The sequence below is a fragment of the Salminus brasiliensis genome, chromosome 13 (assembly GCF_030463535.1).
Source record: "Salminus brasiliensis chromosome 13, fSalBra1.hap2, whole genome shotgun sequence".
Classification (NCBI taxonomy): domain Eukaryota; kingdom Metazoa; phylum Chordata; class Actinopteri; order Characiformes; family Bryconidae; genus Salminus; species Salminus brasiliensis.
This window is the reverse complement of record NC_132890.1, coordinates 12,593,003-12,616,477: the sequence shown is the minus strand read 5'-3', so window position 1 is coordinate 12,616,477 and position 23,475 is coordinate 12,593,003. Positions and strand designations below refer to the sequence as shown.

General features: G+C 40.6%; 7 non-coding genes across 7 annotated transcripts; 5 read left to right on the top strand and 2 right to left on the bottom strand.

The window, feature by feature from the left end:
- Positions 1-1,172: 1,172 nt before the first annotated feature.
- On the bottom strand, positions 1,173-1,334 carry LOC140576020 (U1 spliceosomal RNA). The gene has a single exon (XR_011981259.1). It is a non-coding gene; the product is annotated as a U1 spliceosomal RNA (small nuclear RNA).
- A 3,948-nt stretch (positions 1,335-5,282) lies between these two features.
- On the top strand, positions 5,283-5,401 carry LOC140576490 (5S ribosomal RNA). The gene has a single exon (XR_011981701.1). It is a non-coding gene; the product is annotated as a 5S ribosomal RNA (ribosomal RNA).
- Positions 5,402-6,358: 957 nt separating this feature from the next.
- LOC140576479 (5S ribosomal RNA) lies at positions 6,359-6,477 on the top strand. The gene has a single exon (XR_011981690.1). It is a non-coding gene; the product is annotated as a 5S ribosomal RNA (ribosomal RNA).
- A 4,120-nt stretch (positions 6,478-10,597) lies between these two features.
- LOC140576466 (5S ribosomal RNA) lies at positions 10,598-10,716 on the top strand. Its single transcript, XR_011981678.1, has one exon. It is a non-coding gene; the product is annotated as a 5S ribosomal RNA (ribosomal RNA).
- Positions 10,717-12,699: 1,983 nt separating this feature from the next.
- On the top strand, positions 12,700-12,818 carry LOC140576455 (5S ribosomal RNA). The gene has a single exon (XR_011981667.1). It is a non-coding gene; the product is annotated as a 5S ribosomal RNA (ribosomal RNA).
- Positions 12,819-16,946: 4,128 nt separating this feature from the next.
- On the top strand, positions 16,947-17,065 carry LOC140576443 (5S ribosomal RNA). Its single transcript, XR_011981656.1, has one exon. It is a non-coding gene; the product is annotated as a 5S ribosomal RNA (ribosomal RNA).
- A 3,044-nt stretch (positions 17,066-20,109) lies between these two features.
- Positions 20,110-20,300, bottom strand: LOC140576032 (U2 spliceosomal RNA). The gene has a single exon (XR_011981269.1). It is a non-coding gene; the product is annotated as a U2 spliceosomal RNA (small nuclear RNA).
- Between the last annotated feature and the right edge of the window lie 3,175 nt (positions 20,301-23,475).

The window sequence follows — 23,475 nt, the reverse complement described above, 5'->3', positions numbered from 1 at the left end:
ATTGGTAGGAAGTAGCCCCTGCATTTATCCCATAGTCATGTTGTAGCTTAGTATGTCAAATTTAAGGGTGTAAATAAAAGAAGCCAAGACTGTTGAGAAACATTTGGAATTTGACCTGTTTTACAACCGCATTTGACTGATGTGGGTTTTTTTTTTGTTTTTGTTTTTTTTTTGCAGTTGAAGGAGAACACAAGCTTAATTATTAAACTGCGGCAAAGTAAATACAGCACCATATTCCGACGTTGGGTAAGGCCTTTTATGTTGACAAGACCGAGTCTGCCGGCCGGTGTGAGCCTTTGCTGCTGTGTCGGTTTACTCCTGAAAGAGCAGTAAATGGAAGCTCCCTGTGCTTCAGAATGAAAAAGCACCTGTTACTCCCAATATTCAATAATCATTTATCAAGAGTAAAAAAAATGTAAACTGTAATGAATGTGGACAAGAACAGCTTCTTTTCCACACTAAAAAAAGGACTATGAAATATAAAATAAAATGCGAAATTAAATAATCTTTTAAAAACGTCTGTATAGAAATAGATACATCTTAATTATTGTCAATTGTATTTGTCACAAAAAGTGGCATTTGCATTTATTTGTGTTACTTGTGTAGTCTATAAAATATGTAAAATGTTCATGCTATCAAATGTAAAATAAGAAAATGAAGTTACTTATCACACCTAGTATGAATTAATTTAACCCTCAGTATATTGTATGGATACAACACTGACGTTATACTGAAGCTTTTCTGTTCTATGTGTTAGCAGGAGAAATAACTGAGCTTTACTTATTAAGAGTGGAAAATGATCCATCGGTTGTCTTCACTTTTCCCTATTCTCCCCAGCGAGAAGCCGAAACTAACTGATAAGTGCCTGATGTACTGAAGAGGCCTCCAGACCTCTATGAGGTTATATGTTTGCTGGGATAAACTCCATGATACACATTCTACTCATAACAAATTCGCTTAGTCTCTTTTGGGAAAACAGGCAGTGACGGAGAGTATGACATTTTCAGGGTGAAATAGATACACTACATAAACATCTTCCAATAATTACATTAAAAGTTACTTACACATATTATAGTAGAAGCTGAACCCAATGTGAAACAAGTTCATAACAACATGTCATACTATTCACATGTTTGTCTATCTCAGATTGCTCCTTTCTTCTACCCAAATATCAGGGGAGAGCACAGTCCTCCACTACCACAAATTATGCAGTCTAGCTTTTCTATTCTGTGTGTTAGCACAGGAGTCAGCACAACCAATGTAATGCAATTGCTGAGCCTCGCCCTGGGTGAACCACCTTCTTGATCATGGTTTCTCCACTGCCAGATAAGTATGAGTTGTTCAGCGCCAACAGGGGAATCACTCCATCCTTTCTATTTCACATGCATGGTGAGGAGAAACAATAAGATAAGATAAGATAATCCTTTATTAGTCCCGCAGTGGGGAAATTCTCAGTGTCACAGCAGAAAGGGATAGCAAGACACTCAGTTACAAAAATATAGATAAATAATTTGCACTATATACACAATATAAATAAGAATTAAAAAGGAAATAACAATATTATTTACAGGTTATTGCAAATGACTCCTAATTGCACGTGTGTGTGTGTGTGGGGGGGGGTATTGCACATGGTATTTTTGCATTGAGGGATCTCTGTTCCCTAAACATGTGTGTGTAGTTTAAGTGTGTGTGTATGTGGTCCGCTGGGAGCAGTGCTGGTTGTGGAGTCTGACGGCAGCAGGAAGGAAGGACCTGCGATACCGCTCCTTTACACACTTGGGATGAAGCAGCCTGTCACTAAAGGAGCTGCCCAGTGCTGCCAGAGTCTCATGCATGGGGTGGGAGCTGTTCTCCAGCATGGATGCCAGCTTGGTTGTCATCCTCCTGTCTCCCACCACCTGCACTGGGTCTAACAAGCACCCCAGGACAGAGCCGGCCCTCTTTATGAGCTTATTCAGTCTTTTCTTATCTGCAGTCGAGATGCTACTGCCCCAGCAGACGACTCCATAAAAGATGGCAGATGCCACCACTGTGTCGAAGAAAGTCCTCAGGAGTGCTCCCTGCACCCAAAGGACCTCAGTCTCCTCAGTAGGTAGAGTCTGCTCTGGCCTTTCTTGAAGAGTGCAGCAGTGTTGACTGACCAGTCCAGTTTGTTGTTCAGATGAACACCCAGGTATTTATAAGAGTCCACACTCTCGATGTTCATACCCTGGATGTTCACTGATTGAGGGGGGTGTCTGCAACTGCGGAAATCCACCACCAGTTCTTTGTTTTTTCCTGCGTTTATCTGAAGGTGGTTCAGCGGACACCAGTCCACAAAGTCCTGGATCAGTTCTCTGTACTCGCTGTCCTCCACATTGGTTATGAGGCCGACGATCGCTGAGTCATCAGAGAACTTCTGGAGGTGACAGGTCGGTGAGCTGTACATGAAGTCAGCAGTGTACAGGGTGAAGAGGAACGGTGCCAAGACCGTTCCTTGAGGGGCTCCTGTGCTGCTGACCACCATATCAGAGATACAGGCCCGTCCCCTTACATACTGTGGTCGGTTGGTGAGGTAGTCCAGTATCCAGTTCGACAGGTGACTGTCCACTCCACAATGTCTCAGCTTGTCCTTTAGGAGGCCTGGCTGTATGGTGTTAAATGCACTGGAGAAATCAAAGAAGGTGATCCTCACAGTGCTGCCAGGCTTCTCCAGGTGAGAAAGAGTTCTGTGTAGAAGCATCATCCACCCCGACGCCAGGTTGGTAGGCAAGCTGAAGAGGGTCCATGGATGGGCTCACCAAAGGGCGGATGTGGTTGATGACCAGCCTCTCCAGTGACTTCATCGGATGTCAGTGCCACCGGCCTGTAGCTGTTTAGGTCCTTCGGGTGCTGTGTTTTGGGCACAGGTACCACACAAGATGTTTTCCACATCTGTGGTACTCTTCCCAATTTCAGGCTCATGTTGAACATATGCTCAACTACCCTGCACAGCTGATGTGCGAAGGACTTGAGGAGCCTGGCACTGATTCCATCAGGACCTGTAGCTTTGTTTGCCTTGATCTTCCTCAGCTCATATGTCACCTGGGTTGTTGTCAAGGACAGGTTGGAGCAGGGGGGCTGGGTGCTGGAATGTGTGAATGAAAAAATGAGTCCAACCATAATACAATACTCTGCTGCACCACTAAATAAAACAAAGCTCAAGGCTCAACACTATAGAAACATTTAAAAGCAACCATTGAATTCTTCCATCGTTCACTGCGTCAGACATTTACATAGCTAAATATTATTGCAATCAATGAAACCGACGCTTAAATTCGTAAAATACACAAATATGGCACACACAAACATAACTAACCATTCTCATTTAAATTTAAAAAAAAAAGTCTTACACAGAAGTTGTAGTTTCCGGAAACTCCAAGATGAGCTACTGAAAAGAAACCATCTGAAGATGCGCTTTAACTAAAGAAACTCGCCGGTTTTATAAAGGACATGTTTTATGTAACTGTGTTTTATCTGCTCGTTTTACTTAAGTCACTATTGCTGAACACGGGCGGACACGAAAAAACACTAGGAGGAATGTCGATATGTTCACAACTACAGCCATCATCGTTGAGTTAGCCTGCAGCAGACTGCAGCTGCTAACAGCAGGACAGCCATGCGTTGTGCAAGAATACAAAGCTACAACGACAGTCTGTATACCTTTAGCTTTGTAATGGGAAACAGACTGCACAAGCAGACGTGTAGACCTGTGACAAACTGAACTATCCCGAATACCGTTCAGACCTGCTTTAGTCAACCAGTATTTAGTCAGTCACTAATTGTGCAAGTTCTCCCACTTAAAAAAAATGAGAGAGGCCTGTAATTCACATCATAGGTAGACCTCAACTATGAGAGACAAAATGAGGGAAAAAATCTGAAAATCACATTGTCTGATTTTTAAAGAATTTATTTGCAAATAATGGTGGAAAATAAGTATTTGGTCACCTACAAACAAGCAAGATTTCTGGCTGTCACAGGCCTGTAACTTCTTCTTTAAGAGGCTTCTCTGTCCTCCACTCATTACCTGTATTAATGGCACCTGTTTGAACTCGTTAACAGTAGAAAAGACAACTGCCCACAACCTCAAACAGTCACACTCCAAACCCCACTATGGTGAAGACCAAAGAGCTGTCGAAGGACACCAGAAACAAAATTGTAGACCTGCACCAGGCTGGGAAGACTGAATCTGCAATAGGCAAGCAGCTTGGTGTGAAGAAATCTACTGTGGGAGCAATAATCAGAAAATGGGAGACCTACAAGACCACTGCTAATGTGTTTGGTACAAACACAACTCGTGAATGCTGAGTTGCATCCAAAGAACACCCTACCAACTGTGAAGCATGGGGGTGGCAACATCATGCTTTGGGGCTGTTTCTCTGCAAAGGGACTAGGACGACTGGTCCATGTACATGAAAGAATGAATGGGGCCATGTGTTGTGAGATTTTGAGTGCAAACCTCCTTCCATCAGCAAGGGCATTGAAGATGAAACGTGGCTGGGTCTTTCAGCATGATAATGATCCCAAGCACACTGCCAGGGCAACAAAGGAGTGGCTTCGTAAGAAGCATTTCAAGGCCTAGCCAGTCTCCAGATCTCAACCCCATAGAAAGTCCGCGTTGCCCACCGACAGCCCCACAATATCACTGCTCTAGAGGAGATCTGCATGGAGGAATGGGCCAACATACCAGCAACGGTGTGTGCCTACCTTGTGAAGACTTACAGAAAACGTTTGACCTCTGCCATTGCCAACAAAGGATATATAACAAAGTATTGAGATGAACTTTTGTTATTGATCAAATACTTATTTCCCACCATTATTTGCAAATAAATTCTTTAAAAATGAGACAATGTGATTTTCTGATTTAATTTTTTTCTCATTTTGTCTCTCATAGTTGAGGTGTACCTATGATGTGAATTACAGGCCTCTCTTATCTTTTTAAGTGTGAGAACTTGCACAATTGGTGACTGACTAAATCCTTTTTCCCCCCACTGTATAGTTAGCTAATAACCCTAAGACTGCAGCTGTAAAGTACAATAGACGGATCCAGCGTTAGATGTTCAACGTAGTTGAACGTTTTCGTATAGCTTTCAGTATTTGAGATACCTCACGAACAACCACATGAAGCAATTCGGAGCCGCTGGTGATATACAGTCTATCTTTCACCGAATAAAGGGGGGAGGGCGAGCGGGGTGTGTAGTGTGGAAGAGGCAGGCGTATTTTGCTGCATGCTTATAAATAGGCTAAGTGGAAGCAGTACTTTCGCTTACGGCCATACCACCCTGAGCACGCCCGATCTCGTCTGATCTCGGAAGCTAAGCAGGGTCGGGCCTGGTTAGTACTTGGATGGGAGACCGCCTGGGAATACCAGGTGCTGTAAGCTTTTCTCATCCTCAAGCACTCACATACACATTCTTTCACTTGCTCTTCTTCCTTTTGGAATTTTAGAATTGACCCGTTTTACAACCGCATTTGACTGATGTGGGTTTTTTTTTGTTTTTGGTTTTTTTTTGCAGTTGAAGGAGAACACAAGCTTAATTATTAAACTGCGGCAAAGTAAATACAGCACCATATTCCGGGGCCTCTTTGAAATGAATTTTTCTTTCACCATTCATAAATATTTCAACTGGGTTCACTCCTAAAAATAAAAGAGTTTATTGAAAAGATGGCGAGGAACGTCGAGATTAAAAGCCTGATAATACTTTTCATAATGAAATGGGAGCAGCTTTTCTTGTGACCAGGAACACAAATCTTGTCCACATCAGCTCCAAATGAGATGTACAATTTCTCCATTTAGCGTTTTTTATTTTATTTATTTCCTTCCGGAAATGACGTTGGGTAAGGACTTTTATGTTGACAAGACCGAGTCTGCCGGCCGGTGTGAGCCTTTGCTGCTGCTGTAAAAGCAGAGTCGGTTTATTCCTGAAAGAGCAGTAAATGTCAGCTCCCTGACAAGTTGTTGTTTTTGTTTGTGAATGAGACTGAAAAAAATGTGTGATTCACTGTAGAACAGGTTGTTTGTGTTTTTGTGTTTTGTGAGATGAGAGAGATGGACCTGGTGGTGTTTAGATGCAAAGTATTTTTTGTAATGGCGGAGTAAGTTGTTGCTGAAAGTTAAAGTGTCGGGCAAAAGAGCAAGTTTATTTGTTTTTGCAAAAAGAGAAGGAGGACAGGAGAGAGAGCAATGAAAAGTGTGATTGGTGTGAATGAGCTTGGTGGGATTGCTTTGGAAGTAAGAAAGGGGAGGGGGTGAGCGAGTGAGCGTGTCCCCTGTAGTGTGGAAGAGGCAGGCGTATTTTGCTGCATGCTTATAAATAGGCTAAGTGGAAGCAGTGCTTTCGCTTACGGCCATACCACCCTGAGCACGCCCGATCTCGTCTGATCTCGGAAGCTAAGCAGGGTCGGGCCTGGTTAGTACTTGGATGGGAGACCGCCTGGGAATACCAGGTGCTGTAAGCTTTTCTCATCCTCAAGCACTCACATACACATTCTTTCACTTGCTCTTCTTCCTTTTACTCCATCTTACTTTACGCTTTCACAAATATACAACACATTACACTTTTTTTTTTACACATACCTCCTTGTATTACATTTCATACACTCTGTGGAGTCTTAGGAGTTGAAACTTTTCAGCGGAAAATTGCCGTTAAAGCCCACCTGCATGGCCTGCCATGGGATGGAAACCAATCACTTGTAGTTTGGCTTAATTATAGCCAAATTCTTACAAAACACTGAAAAATATCAAACCAGAACTCTGTGGAGGGAATGCTGTGGATAAAAGGAACCCAAGCCTGTCAGTAGGGGTCAGTGTACGTTTGAGGAAACTGACAACATGGGGGAAAGTCTGTTACAGCATGTCAACGCATAGCAAGACTACAACCAATCATAATGACAGCGCTTGGGTGGGCCGACCTCAATATTTGCTATTTAAAAAAAACACCTGCTAATTTAGATCACTTAATTAGGTCATATTAAAGCAACACATCACGAAAGGAAGTGAGCTGTGGGGAAATAACAGCACCGTTTCATCACAGTCGTGATGTTATTTCACCGTTACACACAACCTCAGGTCGTGGGCCTTCATTCATGGGTTCCCGTTCTTGTTTCGGGGGCGGGGAGGGGAGCAAATCAAAAGTCCTTCACCACTTGTGAATTATTTTCTAGGAAGTGGAATGGCTGATTTCCAGTTGCATTGAGGTTTTTAAAATTCTCCTCCCAGATCTGCGTACATCTACAACAGTTGTTCTTTTATCCCCCTGAAGCTTCACAGAGCTCTTTGAACTTGACATGGCGACACACACTTCCCTTAGTTAAATGGCTGGCCGGCCCACTCAGCCCGAGCCTGCTTCATCGGCATCCCTGCAACTCGCAACTCACCTGAGAGCGATGCTTCACCCGGCGTGCCAGCCTCTTGTTTTGTTTTCCCGGCTTCCATATTGGTAGGAAGTAGCCCCTGCATTTATCCCATAGTCATGTTGTAGCTTAGTATGTCAAATTTAAGGGTGTAAATAAAAGAAGCCAAGACTGTTGAGAAACATTTGGAATTTTAGAATTGACCCGTTTTACAACCGCATTTGACTGATGTGGGTTTTTTTTTGTTTTTGTTTTTTTTTTGCAGTTGAAGGAGAACACAAGCTTAATTATTAAACTGCGGCAAAGTAAATACAGCACCATATTCCGACGTTGGGTAAGGCCTTTTATGTTGACAAGACCGAGTCTGCCGGCCGGTGTGAGCCTTTGCTGCTGTGTCGGTTTACTCCTGAAAGAGCAGTAAATGGAAGCTCCCTGTGCTTCAGAATGAAAAAGCACCTGTTACTCCCAATATTCAATAATCATTTATCAAGAGTAAAAAAAATGTAAACTGTAATGAATGTGGACAAGAACAGTTTCTTTTCCACACTAAAAAAAGGACTATGAAATATAAAATAAAATGCGAAATTAAATAATCTTTTAAAAACGTCTGTATAGAAATGGATACATCTTAATTATTGTCAATTGTATTTGTCACAAAAAGTGGCATTTGCATTTATTTGTGTTACTTGTGTAGTCTATAAAATATGTAAAATGTTCATGCTATCAAATGTAAAATAAGAAAATGAAGTTACTTATCACACCTAGTATGAATTAATTTAACCCTCAGTATATTGTATGGATACAACACTGACGTTATACTGAAGCTTTTCTGTTCTATGTGTTAGCAGGAGAAATAACTGAGCTTTACTTATTAAGAGTGGAAAATGATCCATCGGTTGTCTTCACTTTTCCCTATTCTCCCCAGCGAGAAGCCGAAACTAACTGATAAGTGCCTGATGTACTGAAGAGGCCTCCAGACCTCTATGAGGTTATATGTTTGCTGGGATAAACTCCATGATACACATTCTACTCATAACAAATTCGCTTAGTCTCTTTTGGGAAAACAGGCAGTGACGGAGAGTATGACATTTTCAGGGTGAAATAGATACACTACATAAATATCTTCCAATAATTACATTAAAAGTTACTTACACATATGCGTCGGACATTTACATAAATATTATTGCAATCGATGAAACCGACGCTTCCACAATCGATGAAACCGAAATCCACAAATATGGCACACATAAACATAACTAACCATTCTCATTTAAATTAACTTCACAGAGATTAAAAAAAAAAAAAAAAAGTCTTACACAGAAGTTGTAGTTTCTGGAAACTCCAAGATGAGCTACTGAAAAGAAACCATCTGAAGATGCGCTTTAACTAAAGAAACTCGCCGGTTTTATAAAGGACATGTTTTATGTAACTGAGTTTTATCTGCTCGTTTTACTTATGTCACTATTGCTGAACACGGGCGGACACGAAAAAACACTAGGAGGAATGTCGATATGTTCACAACTACAGCCATCATCGTTGAGTTAGCCTGCAGCAGACTGCAGCTGCTAACAGCAGGACAGCCATGCGTTGTGCAAGAATACAAAGCTACAACGACAGTCTGTATACCTTTAGCTTTGTAATGGGAAACAGACTACACAAGCAGACGTGTAGACCTGTGACAAACTGAACTATCCCGAATACCGTTCAGACCTGCTTTAGTCAACCAGTATTTAGTCAGTCACTAATTGTGCAAGTTCTCCCACTTAAAAAAATGAGAGAGGCCTGTAATTCACATCATAGGTAGACCTCAACTATGAGAGACAAAATGAGGGAAAAAATCTGAAAATCACATTGTCTGATTTTTAAAGAATTTATTTGCAAATAATGGTGGAAAATAAGTATTTGGTCACCTACAAACAAGCAAGATTTCTGGCTGTCACAGGCCTGTAACTTCTTCTTTAAGAGGCTTCTCTGTCCTCCACTCATTACCTGTATTAATGGCACCTGTTTGAACTCGTTAACAGTAGAAAAGACAACTGCCCACAACCTCAAACAGTCACACTCCAAACCCCACTATGGTGAAGACCAAAGAGCTGTCGAAGGACACCAGAAACAAAATTGTAGACCTGCACCAGGCTGGGAAGACTGAATCTGCAATAGGCAAGCAGCTTGGTGTGAAGAAATCTACTGTGGGAGCAATTATCAGAAAATGGGAGACCTACAAGACCACTGCTAATGTGTTTGGTACAAACACAACTCGTGAATGCTGAGTTGCATCCAAAGAACACCCTACCAACTGTGAAGCATGGGGGTGGCAACATCATGCATTGGGGCTGTTTCTCTGCAAAGGGACTAGGACGACTGGTCCATGTACATGAAAGAATGAATGGGGCCATGTGTTGTGAGATTTTGAGTGCAAACCTCCTTCCATCAGCAAGGGCATTGAAGATGAAACGTGGCTGGGTCTTTCAGCATGATAATGATCCCAAGCACACTGCCAGGGCAACAAAGGAGTGGCTTCGTAAGAAGCATTTCAAGGCCTAGCCAGTCTCCAGATCTCAACCCCATAGAAAGTCCGCGTTGCCCACCGACAGCCCCACAATATCACTGCTGTAGAGGAGATCTGCATGGAGGAATGGGCCAACATACCAGCAACGGTGTGTGCCTACCTTGTGAAGACTTACAGAAAACGTTTGACCTCTGCCATTGCCAACAAAGGATATATAACAAAGTATTGAGATGAACTTTTGTTATTGATCAAATACTTATTTCCCACCATTATTTGCAAATAAATTCTTTAAAAATGAGACAATGTGATTTTCTGATTTAATTTTTTTCTCATTTTGTCTCTCATAGTTGAGGTGTACCTATGATGTGAATTACAGGCCTCTCTTATCTTTTTAAGTGTGAGAACTTGCACAATTGGTGACTGACTAAATCCTTTTTCCCCCCACTGTATAGTTAGCTAATAACCCTAAGACTGCAGCTGTAAAGTACAATAGACGGATCCAGCGTTAGATGTTCAACGTAGTTGAACGTTTTCGTATAGCTTTCAGTATTTGAGATACCTCACGAACAACCACATGAAGCAATTCGGAGCCGCTGGTGATACACAGTCTATCTTTCACCGAATAAAGGGGGGAGGGCGAGCGGGGTGTGTAGTGTGGAAGAGGCAGGCGTATTTTGCTGCATGCTTATAAATAGGCTAAGTGGAAGCAGTGCTTTCGCTTACGGCCATACCACCCTGAGCACGCCCGATCTCGTCTGATCTCGGAAGCTAAGCAGGGTCGGGCCTGGTTAGTACTTGGATGGGAGACCGCCTGGGAATACCAGGTGCTGTAAGCTTTTCTCATCCTCAAGCACTCACATACACATTCTTTCACTTGCTCTTCTTCCTTTTACTCCATCTTACTTTACGCTTTCACAAATATACAACACATTACACTTTTTTTTTTACACATACCTCCTTGTATTACATTTCATACACTCTGTGGAGTCTTAGGAGTTGAAACATTTCAGCGGAAAATTGCCGTTAAAGCCCACCTGCATGGCCTGCCATGGGATGGAAACCAATCACTTGTAGTTTGGCTTAATTATAGCCAAATTCTTACAAAACACTGAAAAATATCAAACCAGAACTCTGTGGAGGGAATGCTGTGGATAAAAGGAACCCAAGCCTGTCAGTAGGGGTCAGTGTACGTTTGAGGAAACTGACAACATGGGGGAAAGTCTGTTACAGCATGTCAACGCATAGCAAGACTACAACCAATCATAATGACAGCGCTTGGGTGGGCCGACCTCAATATTTGCTATTTAAAAAAAACACCTGCTAATTTAGATCACTTAATTAGGTCATATTAAAGCAACACATCACGAAAGGGAGTAAGCTGTGGGGAAATAACAGCACCGTTTCATCACAGTCGTGATGTTATTTCACCGTTACACACAACCTCAAGTCGTGGGCCTTCATTCATGGGTTCCCGTTCTCGTTTCGGGGGCGGGGAGGGGAGCAAATCAAAAGTCCTTCACCACTTGTGAATTATTTTCTAGGAAGTGGAATGGCTGATTTCCAGTTGCATTGAGGTTTTTAAAATTCTCCTCCCAGATCTGCGTGCATCTACAACAGTTGTTCTTTTATCCCCCTGAAGCATCACAGAGCTCTTTGAACTTGACATGGCGACACACACTTCCCTTAGTTAAATGGCTGGCCGGCCCACTCAGCCCGAGCCTGCTTCATCGGCATCCCTGCAACTCGCAACTCACCTGAGAGCGATGCTTCACCCGGCGTGCCAGCCTCTTGTTTTGTTTTCCCGGCTTCCATATTGGTAGGAAGTAGCCCCTGCATTTATCCCATAGTCATGTTGTAGCTTAGTATGTCAAATTTAAGGGTGTAAATAAAAGAAGCCAAGACTGTTGAGAAACATTTGGAATTTTAGAATTGACCCGTTTTACAACCGCATGTGACTGATGTGGGTTTTTTTTTGTTTTTGGTTTTTTTTTGCAGTTGAAGGAGAACACAAGCTTAATTATTAAACTGCGGCAAAGTAAATACAGCACCATATTCCGGGGCCTCTTTGAAATGAATTTTTCTTTCACCATTCATAAATATTTCAACTGGGTTCACTCCTAAAAATAAAAGAGTTTATTGAAAAGATGGCGAGGAACGTCGAGATTAAAAGCCTGATAATACTTTTCATAATAAAATGGGAGCAGCTTTTCTTGTGACCAGGAACACAAATCTTGTCCACATCAGCTCCAAATGAGATGTACAATTTCTCCATTTAGCGTTTTTTATTTTATTTATTTCCTTCCGGAAATGACGTTGGGTAAGGACTTTTATGTTGACAAGACCGAGTCTGCCGGCCGGTGTGAGCCTTTGCTGCTGCTGTAAAAGCAGAGTCGGTTTATTCCTGAAAGAGCAGTAAATGTCAGCTCCCTGACAAGTTGTTGTTTTTGTTTGTGAATGAGACTGAAAAAAATGTGTGATTCACTGTAGAACAGGTTGTTTGTGTTTTTGTGTTTTGTGAGATGAGAGAGATGGACCTGGTGGTGTTTAGATGCAAAGTATTTTTTGTAATGGCGGAGTAAGTTGTTGCTGAAAGTTAAAGTGTCGGGCAAAAGAGCAAGTTTATTTGTTTTTGCAAAAAGAGAAGGAGGACAGGAGAGAGAGCAATGAAAAGTGTGATTGGTGTGAATGAGCTTGGTGGGATTGCTTTGGAAGTAAGAAAGGGGAGGGGGTGAGCGAGTGAGCGTGTCCCCTGTAGTGTGGAAGAGGCAGGCGTATTTTGCTGCATGCTTATAAATAGGCTAAGTGGAAGCAGTGCTTTCGCTTACGGCCATACCACCCTGAGCACGCCCGATCTCGTCTGATCTCGGAAGCTAAGCAGGGTCGGGCCTGGTTAGTACTTGGATGGGAGACCGCCTGGGAATACCAGGTGCTGTAAGCTTTTCTCATCCTCAAGCACTCACATACACATTCTTTCACTTGCTCTTCTTCCTTTTACTCCATCTTACTTTACGCTTTCACAAATATACAACACATTACACTTTTTTTTTTACACATACCTCCTTGTATTACATTTCATACACTCTGTGGTGTCTTAGGAGTTGAAACTTTTCAGCGGAAAATTGCCGTTAAAGCCCACCTGCATGGCCTGCCATGGGATGGAAACCAATCACTTGTAGTTTGGCTTAATTATAGCCAAATTCTTACAAAACACTGAAAAATATCAAACCAGAACTCTGTGGAGGGAATGCTGTGGATAAAAGGAACCCAAGCCTGTCAGTAGGGGTCAGTGTACGTTTGAGGAAACTGACAACATGGGGGAAAGTCTGTTACAGCATGTCAACGCATAGCAAGACTACAACCAATCATAATGACAGCGCTTGGGTGGGCCGACCCCAATATTTGCTATTTAAAAAAAACACCTGCTAATTTAGATCACTTAATTAGGTCATATTAAAGCAACACATCACGAAAGGGAGTGAGCTGTGGGGAAATAACAGCACCGTTTCATCACAGTCGTTATGTTATTTCACTGTTACACACAACCTCAAGTCGTGGGCCTTCATTCATGGGTTCCCGTTCTCGTTTCGGGGGCGGGGAGGGGAGCAAATCAAAAGTCCTTCACCACTTGTGAATTGTTTTCTAGGAAGTGGAATGGCTGATTTCCAGTTGCATTGAGGTTTTTAAAATTCTCCTCCCAGATCTGCGTGCATCTACAACAGTTGTTCTTTTATCCCCTTGAAGCTTCACAGAGCTCTTTGAACTTGACATGGCGACACACACTTCCCTTAGTTAAATGGCTGGCCGGCCCACTCAGCCCGAGCCTGCTTCATCGGCATCCCTGCAACTCGCAACTCACCTGAGAGCGATGCTTCACCCGGCGTGCCAGCCTCTTGTTTTGTTTTCCCGGCTTCCATATTGGTAGGAAGTAGCCCCTGCATTTATCCCATAGTCATGTTGTAGCTTAGTATGTCAAATTTAAGGGTGTAAATAAAAGAAGCCAAGACTGTTGAGAAACATTTGGAATTTTAGAATTGACCTGTTTTACAACCGCATTTGACTGATGTGGGTTTTTTTTTTGTTTTTGTTTTTTTTTTGCAGTTGAAGGAGAACACAAGCTTAATTATTAAACTGCGGCAAAGTAAATACAGCACCATATTCCGACGTTGGGTAAGGCCTTTTATGTTGACAAGACCGAGTCTGCCGGCCGGTGTGAGCCTTTGCTGCTGTGTCGGTTTACTCCTGAAAGAGCAGTAAATGGAAGCTCCCTGTGCTTCAGAATGAAAAAGCACCTGTTACTCCCAATACTCAATAATCATTTATCAAGAGTAAAAAAAAATTAAACTGCAATGAATGTGGACAAGAACAGCTTCTTTTCCACACTAAAAAAAGGACTATGAAATATAAAATAAAATGCGAAATTAAATAATCTTTTAAAAACGTCTGTATAGAAATAGATACATCTTAATTATTGTCAATTGTATTTGTCACAAAAAGTGGCATTTGCATTTATTTGTGTTACTTGTGTAGTCTATAAAATATGTAAAATGTTCATGCTATCAAATGTAAAATAAGAAAATGAAGTTACTTATCACACCTACTATGAATTAATTTAACCCTCAGTATATTGTATGGATACAACACTGACGTTATACTGAAGCTTTTCTGTTCTATGTGTTAGCAGGAGAAATAACTGAGCTTTACTTATTAAGAGTGGAAAATGATCCATCGGTTGTCTTCACTTTTCCTTATTCTCCCCAGCGAGAAGCCGAAACTAACTGATAAGTGCCTGATGTACTGAAGAGGCCTCCAGACCTCTATGAGGTTATATGTTTGCTGGGATAAACTCCATGATACACATTCTACTCATAACAAATTCGCTTAGTCTCTTTTGGGAAAACAGGCAGTGACGGAGAGTATGACATTTTCAGGGTGAAATAGATACACTACATAAATATCTTCCAATAATTACATTAAAAGTTACTTACACATATGCGTCGGACATTTACATAAATATTATTGCAATCGATGAAACCGACGCTTAAATTCGTAAAATCCACAAATATGGCACACATAAACATAACTAACCATTCTCATTTAAATTAACTTCACAGAGATTAAAAAAAAAAAAAAAAAAGTCTTACACAGAAGTTGTAGTTTCTGGAAACTCCAAGATGAGCTACTGAAAAGAAACCATCTGAAGATGCGCTTTAACTAAAGAAACTCGCCGGTTTTATAAAGGACATGTTTTATGTAACTGAGTTTTATCTGCTCGTTTTACTTAAGTCACTATTGCTGAACACGGGCGGACACGAAAAAACACTAGGAGGAATGTCGATATGTTCACAACTACAGCCATCATCGTTGAGTTAGCCTGCAGCAGACTGCAGCTGCTAACAGCAGGACAGCCATGCGTTGTGCAAGAATACAAAGCTACAACGACAGTCTGTGTACCTTTAGCTTTGTAATGGGAAACAGACTACACAAGCAGACGTGTAGACCTGTGACAAACTGAACTATCCCGAATACCGTTCAGACCTGCTTTAGTCAACCAGTATTTAGTCAGTCACTAATTGTGCAAGTTCTCCCACTTAAAAAAAATGAGAGAGGCCTGTAATTCACATCATAGGTAGACCTCAACTATGAGAGACAAAATGAGGGAAAAAATCTGAAAATCACATTGTCTGATTTTTAAAGAATTTATTTGCAAATAATGGTGGAAAATAAGTATTTGGTCACCTACAAACAAGCAAGATTTCTGGCTGTCACAGGCCTGTAACTTCTTCTTTAAGAGGCTTCTCTATCCTCCACTCATTACCTGTATTAATGGCACCTGTTTGAACTCGTTAACAGTAGAAAAGACAACTGCCCACAACCTCAAACAGTCACACTCCAAACCCCACTATGGTGAAGACCAAAGAGCTGTCGAAGGACACCAGAAACAAAATTGTAGACCTGCACCAGGCTGGGAAGACTGAATCTGCAATAGGCAAGCAGCTTGGTGTGAAGAAATCTACTGTGGGAGCAATTATCAGAAAATGGGAGACCTACAAGACCACTGCTAATGTGTTTGGTACAAACACAACTCGTGAATGCTGAGTTGCATCCAAAGAACACCCTACCAACTGTGAAGCATGGGGGTGGCAACATCATGCTTTGGGGCTGTTTCTCTGCAAAGGGACTAGGACGACTGGTCCATGTACATGAAAGAATGAATGGGGCCATGTGTTGTGAGATTTTGAGTGCAAACCTCCTTCCATCAGCAAGGGCATTGAAGATGAAACGTGGCTGGGTCTTTCAGCATGATAATGATCCCAAGCACACTGCCAGGGCAACAAAGGAGTGGCTTCGTAAGAAGCATTTCAAGGCCTAGCCAGTCTCCAGATCTCAACCCCATAGAAAACCTTTGGAGGGAGTTGAAAGTCCGCGTTGCCCACCGACAGCCCCACAATATCACTGCTCTAGAGGAGATCTGCATGGAGGAATGGGCCAACATACCAGCAACGGTGTATGCCTACCTTGTGAAGACTTACAGAAAACGTTTGACCTCTGCCATTGCCAACAAAGGATATATAACAAAGTATTGAGATGAACTTTTGTTATTGATCAAATACTTATTTCCCACCATTATTTGCAAATAAATTCTTTAAAAATGAGACAATGTGATTTTCTGATTTAATTTTTTTCTCATTTTGTCTCTCATAGTTGAGGTGTACCTATGATGTGAATTACAGGCCTCTCTTATCTTTTTAAGTGTGAGAACTTGCACAATTGGTGACTGACGAAATCCTTTTTTCCCCCACTGTATAGCTAGCTAATAACCCTAAGACTGCAGCTGTAAAGTACAATAGACGGATCCAGCGTTAGATGTTCAACGTAGTTGAACGTTTTCGTATAGCTTTCAGTATTTGAGATACCTCACGAACAACCACATGAAGCAATTCGGAGCAGCTGGTGATACACAGTCTACTTTCACCGAATAAAGGGGGGAGGGGGGGTGTGTAGTGTGGAAGAGGCAGGCGTATTTTGCTGCATGCTTATAAATAGGCTAAGTGGAAGCAGTGCTTTCGCTTACGGCCATACCACCCTGAGCACGCCCGATCTCGTCTGATCTCGGAAGCTAAGCAGGGTCGGGCCTGGTTAGTACTTGGATGGGAGACCGCCTGGGAATACCAGGTGCTGTAAGCTTTTCTCATCCTCAAGCACTCACATGCACATTCTTTCACTTGCTCTTCTTCCTTTTACTCCATCTTACTTTATGCTTTCACAAATATACAACACATTACACTTTTTTTTTTTACACATACCTCCTTGTATTACATTTCATACACTCTGTGGAGTCTTAGGAGTTGAAACTTTTCAGCGGAAAATTGCCGTTAAAGCCCACCTGCATGGCCTGCCATGGGATGGAAACCAATCACTTGTAGTTTGGCTTAATTATAGCCAAATTCTTACAAAACACTGAAAAATATCAAACCAGAACTCTGTGGAGGGAATGCTGTGGATAAAAGGAACCCAAGCCTGTCAGTAGGGGTCAGTGTACGTTAGAGGAAACTGACAACATGGGGGAAAGTCTGTTACAGGTTGTCAACATATAGCAAGACTACAACCAATCATAATGACAGCGCTTGGGTGGGCCGACCCCAATATTTGCTATTTAAAAAAAACACCTGCTAATTTAGATCACTTAATTAGGTCATATTAAAGCAACACATCACGAAAGGGAGTGAGCTGTGGGGAAATAACAGCACCGTTTCATCACAGTCGTGATGTTATTTCACCGTTACACACAACCTCAGGTCGTGGGCCTTCATTCATGGGTTCCCGTTCTTGTTTCGGGGGCGGGGAGGGGAGCAAATCAAAAGTCCTTCACCACTTGTGAATTGTTTTCTAGGAAGTGGAATGGCTGATTTCCAGTTGCATTGAGGTTTTTAAAATTCTCCTCCCAGATCTGCGTACATCTACAACAGTTGTTCTTTTATCCCCCTGAAGCTTCACAGAGCTCTTTGAACTTGACATGGCGACACACACTTCCCTTAGTTAAATGGCTGGCCGGCCCACTCAGCCCGAGCCTGCTTCATCGGCATCCCTGCAACTCGCAACTCACCTGAGAGCGATGCTTCACCCGGCGTGCCAGCCTCTTGTTTTGTTTTCCCGGCTTCCATATTGGTAGGAAGTAGCCCCTGCATTTATCCCATAGTCATGTTGTAGCTTAGTATGTCAAATTTAAGGGTGTAAATAAAAGAAGCCAAGACTGTTGAGAAACATTTGGAATTTTAGAATTGACCCGTTTTACAACCGCATTTGACTGATGTGGGTTTTTTTTTTGTTTTTTTGTTTTTGCAGTTGAAGGAGAACACAAGCTTAATTATTAAACTGCGGCAAAGTAAATACAGCACCATATTCCGGGGCCTCTTTGAAATGAATTTTTCTTTCACTATTCATAAATATTTCAACAGGGTTCACTCCTAAAAATAAATGAGTTTATTGAAAAGATGGCGAGGAAAGTCGAGATTAAAAGCCTGATAATACTTTTCATAATGCGATGGAGCAGCTTTTCTTGTGACCAGGAACACAAATCTTGTCCACATCAGCTCCAAATGAGATGTACAATTTCTCTATTTAGCATTTTTTATTTCCTTCCGGAAATGACGTTGGGTAAGGCCTTTTATGTTGACAAGACCGAGTCTGCCGGCCGGTGTGAGCCTTTGCTGCTGTGTCGGTTTACTCCTGAAAGAGCAGTAAATGGAAGCTCCCTGTGCTTCAGAATGAAAAAGCACCTGTTACTCCCAATATTCAATAATCATTTATCAAGAGTAAAAAAAATTTAAACTGTAATGAATGTGGACAAGAACAGCTTCTTTTCCACACTAAAAAAAGGACTATGAAATATAAAATAAAATGCGAAATTAAATAATCTTTTAAAAACGTCTGTATAGAAATAGATACATCTTAATTATTGTCAATTGTATTTGTCACAAAAAGTGGCATTTGCATTTATTTGTGTTACTTGTGTAGTCTATAAAATATGTCAAATGTTCATGCTATCAAATGTAAAATAAGAAAATGAAGTTACTTATCACACCTACTATGAATTAATTTAACCCTCAGTATATTGTATGGATACAACACTGACGTTATACTGAAGCTTTTCTGTTCTATGTGTTAGCAGGAGAAATAACTGAGCTTTACTTATTAAGAGTGGAAAATGATCCATCGGTTGTCTTCACTTTTCCCTATTCTCCCCAGCGAGAAGCCGAAACTAACTGATAAGTGCCTGATGTACTGAAGGTTATATGTTTGCTGGGATAAACTCCATGATACACATTCTACTCATAACAAATTCGCTTAGTCTCTTTTGGGAAAACAGGCAGTGACGGAGAGTATGACATTTTCAGGGTGAAATAGATACACTACATAAATATCTTCCAATAATTACATTAAAAGTTACTTACACATATGCGTCGGACATTTACATAAATATTATTGCAATCGATGAAACCGACGCTTAAATTCGTAAAATCCACAAATATGGCACACATAAACATAACTAACCATTCTCATTTAAATTAACTTCACAGAGATTTAAAAAAAAAAAAAAAAAAAAAAAAAAAAAGTCTTACACAGAAGTTGTAGTTTCTGGAAACTCCAAGATGAGCTACTGAAAAGAAACCATCTGAAGATGCGCTTTAACTAAAGAAACTCGCCGGTTTTATAAAGGACATGTTTTATGTAACTGAGTTTTATCTGCTCGTTTTACTTATGTCACTATTGCTGAACACGGGCGGACACGAAAAAACACAGAGGAATGTCGATATGTTCACTACAGCTGCAGCTGCTAACAGCAGGACAGCCATGCGTTGTGCAAGAATACAAAGCTACAACGACAGTCTGTGTACCTTTAGCTTTGTAATGGGAAACAGACTACACAAGCAGACGTGTAGACCTGTGACGAACTGAACTATCCCGAATACCGTTCAGACCTGCTTTAGTCAACCATATATACACGATGTAGTTCTCCAAAGCCCTACTTCAGAGCTTCAGTTCATACATATAGGTAGCTAATAACCCTAAGACTGCAGCTGTAAAGTACAGTAGACGGATCCAGCGTTAGATGTTACACGTTGTTTAACGTTTTCGTATAGCTTTCAGTATTTGATATACCTCACGAACAACCACAAGAAGCAATTCGGAGCCGCTGATGATACACAGTCTATCTTTCACCGATTAAAAGGGGGTGCACCGTTCCCGGAGGTACTGCAATACCGGGTCGATGCGTGGAGTGGACGGAGCAAGCCCCTATTCCATCTCCCTGTTCCAAAAATCAATTTAATATATGGTCCCCGGGTAGGGGACGTATCAGATATTAAACTGATAAGAACAGATACTACACTTGATCTTAGCCAAAAGGCCGAGAAGCGATACCGGACCGCTAAGAGAAACAGGGAAGTCATTCTAGACAGTAAGTTTCACTGTTATGGTGAAATGTTTAAATCCACTTCAACTAAATTCCCGGCAATAATAAAAAAGTAAGTCGGGGAATCAAGGGTTAAATATCACTCACAACTCTGAGAAAACAGTGGTATTAACAGATAACGGACATAAAAACAGAATATGTAAATATTTCTGCACAACGGCCAATCAAATACGAGGATATCATTTTTGCCTCCGACTTCTTTTAAAAGCAATTCAGAAACAAAACTACAACAATACATCAACTGTACTGATCACGAACAGCTAACGTGCTGGAGTGGAGGTGAACAGTTGGATTTCTTACTGAAAAACAAAGACATATGTTTGATACGCTTGATAACCTTGTGGTTGAATGTGGTACTACAACCTAAACACGAGGAGTGAAACCTAAAACAACTGCTGACTGACTATGATCTCTTCAACTTAAGTTTACCATGTACCTGTAAACCAACACAACACATGTATGAATCTCTCACGTTCAGCAAACCGACATCCAGACCACTTGTCAAAAGAAAATGCCAATTCTATCCAGTTCCCCTCATTCCAAGTCCGACTGCTTCATTAACCTTCATTCCTAGACCTATATTAGGTTTCTCACACTGTAATTAAGTAAAATTAGCAAACTGTTTCATGGTGTAAGAAAATAACTGGAAAATGCCCATGTTTTACGCCTGCCCATTCACCAACACACGACTGTGAAATGTCCCGGCCTTCGGAATTAATAGGATTAATTGACAAGGCCAAAGAATAGGCCTTAAAATTAGCACTCCACTCATTACAGGACATTCACGAATTTCTAATTAGCCAACAAACACAACATGTTTGGTAAATAAGGAGAGAGTACAAACCTATTTCACGTTTATTAACAGCAGGTTTGGGAAGAGATCTTTCGAGCGCTTTCTGTCAGCCATGTTTAAAGTTCAAGACTGAACTCTTAGAAGACATTTTACATTTGACCTAATTTATTATTATTATTATTATTATTATTATTATTATTATTTAGACACCACACTAAGGTGTTAAGTGTTACACTTACGTTTTCCAAAAATAAAGCAAAGACAGAAGCTACCTGTTTACTGCAGGTTTGACATTAACAAGTCCCGTTTTCAGGCGTTGTTGTTTTTTTAGTATGTTGTACTGCCATCTCCTGGATGTGAACTGAACTAGATGATTAATTTGCCATTTGTGATTTATTCATTTAAAATGATTTTATTATAAAATACATTGCAGTCTAATATAGGAAAGCTTGTAACCAATAACATGGTTTATGATAAAAAAAAATGTAATAAAAAATCTATCGTTTTTGTCTGACTTTAAATTACTTTGCATGTAGACTATTCCAGATATAGACTAACTAGTTTCAGTAACGTACTGAAATGTGTTTATTAGAACATCTCCAACCTTACTCTTGTCTCACAGGGAAGAAGAATGTTGCCCAGTGTAGATGGCAACATTAACTAGAACTTGACTCGGCAAACCTGAGGGTCAATACTGAGGGTCAATATCGGCACAGTGACTGTAGACATTTATCCTTCGAATTGGTTGAGAGTCTACACTCACTGTAGACGGCGACTGTAGATCACCCATCACATTGAAGAGTTTGAGTGTGTAGACTGTTAGTCATAGGGCAGAGATGCAGAGATCCTGCCCCCTCATTTATTGTTGCTTTGTATTTGAACTCAAAAGATTCCTTCTTTGTAAGTATATAATTGAATATATCCACAAATTAAATCATAGTTATTCAAGGATGTCATTTAATTATTGATTCTAAATGGGTGAGAATCTACTTTACTAATTATTAATTTACTAACAGGTTCTACTGTAACTGCAGTTGGTGGCATGCCTTCGTCCTGATTTTTTTTACATGCAGCTGTAAACCTAGTAGGAGATGTAAAAAAGTAATTCATAGTGGTCTGATAAGAAATCTTTAATTGTGGAGAAACTTACAGATTCAGTTTAATTTACAGTGGTGGGGATATGAACCACAATATATACAACACAACTGGACATTTTATTTGTTGTCTAAATGAATTAGTTATGACTTTTATATGTAATACTCATACAGGTAAAATACACCCTTTATGTACCTGTTAGGTCTAAACCTTATAAGAAAACATAAAACGATGCTTTGCGGCAACTTTAAGTGTGAAGTGTTTAAGTGTTTAAGATATGACAAGGAACACAGCTTTGGGTAAAGAGCATCTCTAACAGTGGGTTCAGTACACAATGTAAAGACTGTCAAAATCAAAGACTGCAAAGACTGTATCACTGTAACTGTATTGATGTAGAATTTGTCTTGATGAGATAAACATGTAAATTAAATAAAAAGTCTTTTTTTTAATCAATTATCAAGAGAAGAAAAAACTAAAACCGTAATGAATGTGGACAGGAACAGCTTCTTTGTCACACTACAAAAAGGACTATGAAATATAAAACAAAATGTGAAATTAAATAATCTTTTACAAATGTCTGTATAGAAATAGATACATCTCAATTATTGTCAATTGTATTTGCCACAAAAAGTGCCAATTGCATTTATTTGTGTTACTTGTGTAGTCTATAAAATATGTAAAATGTTAATTCTATCAAATGTAAAACAAACAAGAAAATGAAGTTACTTATCACACCTAGTATGAATTAATTTAACCCTCAGTATATTGTGTGGATACAACACCGACTTTATACTGAAGCTTTCCTGTTCTATGTGTTAGCAGGAGAAATAACTGAGCTTTACTTATTAAGAGTGGAAAATGAATGAAAACAATCCATCGGTTGTCTTCACTCTTCCCTATTCTCCCCAGCGAGAACCCGAAACTAACTGATAAGTGCCTGATGTACTGAAGAGGCCTCCAGACCTCTATGAGGTTATGTGTTTGCTGGGATAAACTCCATGATACACATTCTACTTATAACAAATTCGCTTGGTCTCTATTGGGAAAACAGGCAGTGACGGAGAGTATGACATTTTTCAGGGTAAAATAGATACACTACATAAACATCTTCCAATAATTACATTAAAAGTTACTTACACATATTATAGTAGAAGCTGAACCCAATGTGAAACAAGTTCATAACAACATGTCATACTATTCACATGTTTGTCTATCTCAGATTGCTCCTTTCTT